This window comes from Pinus tabuliformis, chromosome 9 (assembly GCF_031772625.1).
Source record: "Pinus tabuliformis cultivar Carrire ecotype Pingquan chromosome 9, CPIR1, whole genome shotgun sequence".
NCBI classification, from domain to species: Eukaryota; Viridiplantae; Streptophyta; class Pinopsida; order Pinales; family Pinaceae; genus Pinus; species Pinus tabuliformis.
Window position 1 is genome coordinate 1,116,645,683 of NC_142307.1, and position 7,974 is coordinate 1,116,653,656.

The following is a 7,974-nucleotide window of genomic DNA, read 5'->3' on the forward strand; positions in this document are numbered from 1 at the left end:
CAACAAGATTCATACAATCATATACAAAGTAGTTCATGCATGAATGCATAATTTAAACAACATACATTGCTAAGGAAACCAAAATAGTTCAACTAAAATAACAACATAGGCATGAAAATTTGTTGGCTCTGTTATATTATATAAAGTGAAAGTTCCATCCATACATATAACCATGATAGCCTCTAGCCCCAATAGTGGAACATTATAGTCCACACCACCTTCTCCTCCAAAGAGATGCACTCGCTTTGCACTGTGGAGAAGCCAGGGATCATCACAATACTCTCCAAGCCCTGTCTAAGGAATGACTAGCAAAATCTTGGCTCCCAAAAGCTTGTTCTATGAGTTATGGGGTTATATATATATATATATATAGAAAAGTGTTGGGATAGTGTCCCTAGGGGTAGTTTTGGGGTTAATTTAACCCAATTTTGTAAATGTTTTGTAAAAATAATGTAAACTTTCCACGATATATGGATGCGGAGCACGCAGATAGATAGGAGTCAAAAGGGTTTTAGCCCTTATTTTTGGTCAGTTTTAAGATTCTCCCATGGTTTACAGACCATGGTATCGTATGAAGAAAAGCTATAAATAGTTGGGTCATAGCGAGTCCTAGAGATAAATTTGGATAGAGAATTGTGTACGTTGAATTGTTTTTGGGGAAGTACTAAGGCAGGAAGGCTCTGTTTCCCGCGCTTAGGTGAAGAAGGGAAGGATCCTGCAGCTGAGTGCATAGGAGGCGTGGGTAGAGTCTGCAATTGAGTGCGCATACCCCTGCAGCTATGTGCACAAGGTAGAGAGTCTGTAATCAGTGAATGGAAGATCAAAAAAGACAACTTTTTGGATAATTACCATGTATTTTTGTTGAAACTGTTTATGTTATATTTTAGCAATTGATAGATATGTTTTATGAAATAATGAATGAATACTACACGAATTCACTAAATCTGTCTTAATAATGCATGATATGAATGGTTATATACTTTTGTGAAGTTAAAAGCTATTTCTCTTATGTTTTTTGATAAATAAAGTAGATCTATGTGAACTCCAGTATAGGGTTGCTTATTGATGCGCGAAAGCAGATAAATCATCGGTTCAAGGTCCGCAAATACTGATCGCAGACCTTTGCGAAGGTATGAAGGCCATTTAACCTAGTTACAGTAAAGAGCCCGAGAAGACTATCGATCAACATGGAAGCAGATCTAAGGCACTGAAATCCATCACACTAGTCTCTGAATGCAGAAGCTTGGTTCTTGCATCCCCCAATACTCTTTGGGTGAGACTGCAATCTATGCTATGCAGGTTGTTTCTAAAAAGGGCCAGTAGTGTAGCATTTTGTTGGTTGGCAGAAATAACTCTGAACCTCGGTCAAGACCCCATTAGCTAACAAATGGTTCTGTTGCCGAGACCGAGATCTGCTTAAGAGATGTGTGATGTTGCATCATTGGAATCCAAATAAGAAAGAGATTGAAAAGTGGTTAGATCGGATGATTCACGAGTTTGTGGCTTAAGAAAATAGGAATCCATGCCTGTCAAAGGAGGATTGGCTGAATAGATATCCGTATACATAGATACCCGAAATTTTATTTTCACTTTTCCATGCAAATTATATGAGTTCTTAGCAAAATTGGCAGACGGTCAAGGGAGGTGGAAGCTTGATAGTCCTATAGTGTGGACTCTAGAAATGGTGCGACAACTAGAGGGATCTAAATTGATGTTACCACCCAGCCTTTGATTCCATAGCCCAATGGAAAGGATTCAAATATGATCTACCCCAACCAAACAAACAAACAACCAAGAAATCAAATGATAAATTTCTTTCATTATTTTATCTAGCCTAACACATTAAAGCATTGGAAATAAATCTAAATCCTAAATATATAGAGAGAGCCCTCTCTGGGTCTAGGAGGGCTAGATCCTAGACTCCTAAGTGGTTTGATGTATCTTTTGTGACTTTTCCTTGCCAATCTTCAAAATCACAGAATGATAACACTTAGTACGCCAGGATTGACAACTATTTCACTAGGTTGGGCTTCACTAAAAGTGAAGTAGATGCAAACCTTTACCATATTGTGGTTGAAGGTAAATTGTTGATTATGGTATTATATGTCAATGATTTGATTCTAATAGGTGACGAGAATCTGATAAAATATTGCAAATAGGATCTTGCAAGAGAATTCAAGATGAAGGACCCAAAGCTCATGCATTAATTTCTTGGTATGGAAGTATGGCAGGGATATGGGGAACTTTTTGTCTCTCAGGGCAAGTATGCCAATGAGATACTAAAGAAGTTCCACAGGGAGAGCAGAAAACCCATCGACAATCGTCTAGCAAGAAATTGGAGGAAGGAAGATGCTACTTCAGGTGAAGTAGTGGAGGCTACTATTTATAGATAACTTGTGGGTTCACTTATGTATTTGGTAAACACACGATTGGACATGTGTTTTGCAGTTAACCAGCTTAGTCAAGCCATGGTTAACCCAACCAAACTTTATTGGAAGGCAGCTAAATATGTGTTGAGATACCTCATAGGCACCACTCAATTTCATCTTTTGTACAAATGAACAGAGGGAGTGAAGCTTCAAGGCGTCACAAATGTAGATTGGGCAAGGAGTCCATCCAAAAGGAAGAACGCATAAGGGAGAATCTTCAGTATTGGGTCAGCAATAGTTTCTTGGTACAACAGTAAGAAAAGACCAGTTGCACTTAGGTCAGCAGAAGCAGAGTACATGGCTGTTAGTCAAGCAACTTGTGAGGTTATCTAGATGAGGAAGATCCTTTTTGGATTATTTTCTCAGCAGATGGATGCTACAGTGATTTACTGTGACAATCATAGTTGTATCAAAATCTATGATAATCCAATTTTTCATGATTGGTCCAAGCATATCGACATCCGGTATCATCATCTACAAGATTGTGTGCATAGGAGAATCATGTTTCTAGAGTACATTCCTAAAGAGGAGCAGGGTGCAAATATTTTGACAATGGCATTGTCAATATGCAAATTCGTGTTTCATAGAGGCAGGATCAGGGTAGCAGATAATCCCTTTCTTGTTGAGAGGGAGTGTTGAAAATACAACAAGAAAATGCTAATTTAATTTGTCTTTGAATTAAATTAGGAATTAAATTGTAATTCCACATTCATGACAACTTCTAATAGTTAACTAAGTTAATTTGTCTTAGTTATCTCAATTAATTCGAGTTGGGGGTCTACCTATAGTCATGTATAGTGTCTCCTACAGTTAGGAGCACTAGTTGAGTTTATTTTGAGTTGTGATTATTTAATCCAGTCCAACTATGTTAAAGTCACTTAAGCTATTTCCAACTAATCAAAAAATTAGTGGGAGATCCAGTAGTGAGGTGTAATGAGAAGCAGTGGGGTGTAACGAGGAGCAGTGGGGTGTAACTTACTGTAGTGGGGTGTAACCTTCAATGACCAGTAAACCAAAGATTCACTCATAATTAACTCATACATTTGACATCATAGAAAGACCCAATTGAGATTGGAGTTCAAGGACAATGTACTATTCGTTGTATAATCATTTGAATTGTACAGGTGGTGCATGCAATCAGAGGAAGGCCTATGAGGATTGCACAATTCATCACTGTGGGATTTCCCAATTAAATATGGGTTAATTCCCAAGGGAACAACGCAAGGAAATAGGAGCTTGGAAAGCATCAGAATTGGCTAAGTATTGGATTGAGCTTTTCTAGAAAGCAGTGAGATAGATAGAGATAGTGCAAAGATTGCTCGGGCTTGAGCAAAGCATTGTAATCTTATCATATTTTCTGATTAAAGCAATATACAGATAGGGTCGGATTTTAGTTGTGGCTTTCTGCAGAAAATCTTGGTGTTATGTGTGATTGAATTCTTTATCTTATATGGTTCGTGATTTCATCGATCGTTTATTGTTTCCGCTCATAAGTAGAGTAGATTCAAGTCAATCATTTTAGCATATTACAATGTGCAGTTTTAATCTAAAAGGAATTTCTACACACAAGTTATAGCATTTTCAAGTCTATCTCCTCTTGTAGGGAAAGTTAGATAACTCCCAAGGTTATCCTAAATATGGACAAGTCCTTCCAAATTTTGATTTAGATCTTTTATATACCACAAGAGCTATTCTACTTGACCCAAACTTTTGTCTTTCATGTGTAGACTCAAGGTGAGTAATGAGATTTGTTGTGAAAATCTTAAAATTTCACAAAAGAAAAGCCACCAATCATGCCAACCCTCAACGTATAATATTAAAGGCATTTTTAGCCTTGAATAATGAAGAGTGAAGGAGTTGTATTATATCCTCATAAACTAAAATCTTTGTAGCTTATTTTAGATTGTAAGGAAAATAGAAATACCTTCAAAATTATCTGAGGATGAATATATATTACTTAATTAAAAATGATGTATTAGATATACAAAATCAAACATAAATAATGAGTTAAAAAAATCCTTATAAAACATTTCACAATAGCATAGCTTTAAATTATTTTTGAAAATATTAAAAAATGAAAAATGTGGCCATCAATGAAATATACAACTTGTACCATTGTATAATTTGAAACTAAAGGTTCTTATTGAGTAAATATATATATAAAAAAGTGAAAATTAGTTTGTTAAAAACATTGAAGGGATTATATATATATATATATATATATATATATATAATTAAATTTTTCTTTAACGAGAACCTGTATTTGATACTAGATAGCACTATGTGTGCTAACATTTTCAAGGAAGTATTGGTCCAATAGAAAGATATGAAAACATATGATCCCACATGGGAACCAACAATGATTCTGGAACAATTTCCTCATCTTCAACATTGAGAACAACACTCCTTTCAAAGGGGAAGGGCATGTTAGGTTCTTACCCTGACCCCCTTACTTAGATACATTATTTATGTATGTGGCTCATTAAATAGTTAGTTAATAGACACTCATTGCAGAAAGGGTAATCTTTGTTAATAAGGCCCAAATTAGTTAGTAGGATCTCATTATAAGTGGGTGAGAGGTAGGCAATATTCTCTCTCTCTCTCTCTCTCTCTCTCTCTCTCTCTCTCTCTCTCTCTCTCTATATATATATATATATATATATATATATATATATATATATATCAAGTAAAAGGTAATGTGATGTTTTCTCAAGAATTGTGATTGTATATGGAGTGTTGCTCTTGGTTGTTTCCCCCTTGAAGTGGTAGGTGATCAAAGCTCTCTACTTTCTCTTATCAAAGAGATATTTCTTGGAGTTTTTATCTCTCTTTTTTCTTGCGTTGGGTTTTGCACTATATTTCAAGTGAATTACACTACACTATCCACAATGTTGAAATACAAGAAAATCCTAATTTAACTTGTCCTTGAATTAAATTAGGAATTAAATTGTAATTCCACATCTCATGACAACTTGTAATAGTTAACTAAGTTAATTTGACTTAGTTAGCTCATTTAGTTCAAGTTGGGGGTCTAACTAGAGTCATGTAGAGTGTCTCCTACAATTAGGAGTGCTACTTAAGTTGTAATTATTTAATTTCATCCAACCGAGTTAAAGTCAGTTAAACAAGTTCCAACTGATGGAGGAATTTGTGGGAGATCTAGTAGTGAGGTGTAACTTGCAGCAGTGGAGTGTAACCAATAGAAATGGGGTGTAACTTAGTGTAGTGGGGTGTAACCTGGAGTGATCAGTAAAATAAAGATTCTCTCATAATTAACTAATGCATCAGAGATCATAGAAAGACCCAGTTTATATATGAATCTCGGAACATTGTATTATTAGTTGTATAATCGTTTGAATTATACAAGTGGTGAATGCAATTAGAGGAGGGCCTATGAGGATTGCAAAATTCATAATTGTAGAATTTACTAATTAAATATGGGCTAATTCCTAAGGGAATATCGCAAGGAAATAGGGGCTTGGTAGGCAACAGAATTGACCAAGTATTGGATTGAGCTTGTCTGGAAAGTAGTGAGATAGAGAGAGATAGTGCAGAAGCTGCTTGGGCTTGAGAAAAGAATTGTAATATTCTCATATATTTTTTAATAATGCAATATGTAGATAGCAGGGGTTTTTAGTTGTGGTTTTCCCCAAAAAATCATGGTGTTATATGTGATTGAATTCTTTCTCTTATATGCTTCGTGATTTCAGTAAAGAAGATTCAAGTCAATTGTTTTAGCATATTGCAATTTGCAGTTTGAATCTACAAGGAATTTCTACAAGGTATTGTAGGTGAAATAACTATAAAAGAAGAGAATATTAGTTTGTCTTTTGCAAGAGAAATTGAATTTGCAGTATGATACTTTAGAGCCAACAGGATGTCATTCTACAGATTCACACTCGAATATTCCCTTAAGGGTAGCTCAAACTATATTTCTTGAAAGGACATGATGGAGGTAGTGTTGGAAGAAAATGGGCTTAAGGAATTCATAAACATGGATATTCATAAGCCAACTAATGCTCAGGATCTGGAAGACTGGAGAAAGTGTGTGGCAAAGGTGAGAAGGATTATCCTAAAAGGAGTTTGAGATCATATTATCTCGAACCTCCAATGTAAGGACACCCCATTTGCAATGTGGAAGGCCTTGATAGACCTATTTCAAAATAGTAGTGACCACAGGAAGTTGGCACTGAGGGACAAGCTCAGAAAGATCAAGATGGAGAAGGGTGACTCAATACCGAAGTACTTGACCAAGTTCACCCAATGTCAGGATGAGATTGGAAGTGTCAGTGTTACAATTTATGAAGACAATATGGTGAGACTAGCACTTCTAGGCCTTCCCAAGAGCTAGAACAACTATGAGGACTCAGTTAATGGGATGGAGAAGCCACCAGAGTGGGAGCAGTTGTGGTTCGACTTGGTACAAGAAGATATTCAGCAGAACACCAGAGATGGATCCTCATCCAAGCATGATGATGAGGATAATTGTGCCCTAGCTAGAAAGGCGAAGAGAGGGAAGGGGAAGTCATCCCATTCAAAATCAAATTCTAGTAAGGGTGACAAGAAGAAGGACTTGTCGAAGATTAAATGTTTTCATTGTCATGAGCTGGGAAAATATGCCACAAAGTGTCAACACAAGAAGGTCTATAAGAAGACCTCAGGGGGAGTGGAAGGTCAAGCTCCTCCTTCACAATTCAAGTTGGATTTCACCCTCATTGCTTGCATGGTGCCATCAGTGATGGGTAGTGTATGGTACCTGGATAGTGGAGCCTCATTCTATATGATCGACAACAAAGAGTTCTTCAGTGACATGGAGGAGAAAAACCTCCAGATTCACATCGAGATGGGAGATGATGGGAGGTATAACATAACCCACATCAATACTATTACCTTTCAAAGGGAGTCTGGTTCTTCTCTCACATTAAAACGTGTCATGCGTGTTACAGTTTTGAAGAAGAATTTGGTTTTAGTTTCCATGTTGGAGGAATGTGGCTACAGTGTGATATTTTGCAAGGGAAAGGATTTCCTTTGTCACGTAGCCTTAGGACAGGTGAAGTGGATCAAGGTTCAGGTGAATAACATCTACAAATTGGATGTAGAAGATTGCGCTTCTTTGAGTACAAAAGAAGAGAAGGTGTAGAGCCAAAACATTGGTGAGTTGCGGCATAGGAGATTGGGTCACTTACACCACAAATCTTTGAAGATCATGCAACAAGTTTCTACAGGACTTCCCAAGGGTACACTAGAGCAGAGAGACACATGCAAAGGATGTACATTGGGTAAGTACACCAAGGATTCCTCTCATGATAAAGACATTCAAGCACAAGAAATCCTTGATAAAGTTCACTCAGATGTTTTGTGGACCATTCTCGACAGCCTCCATAGCCAATCACAGGTATTATGTAATATTAGTTGATGATTTTTCTCGTAAGTGTTGTATTTTCTTCATGTAGAAGAGAGATCAAGCGGTCCCTAAATTTTGTGAATTTAAAGCACTTGTCGAGAAAGATACTGGCAGAAAAATTAAAGCTCTCAAAAACGATAG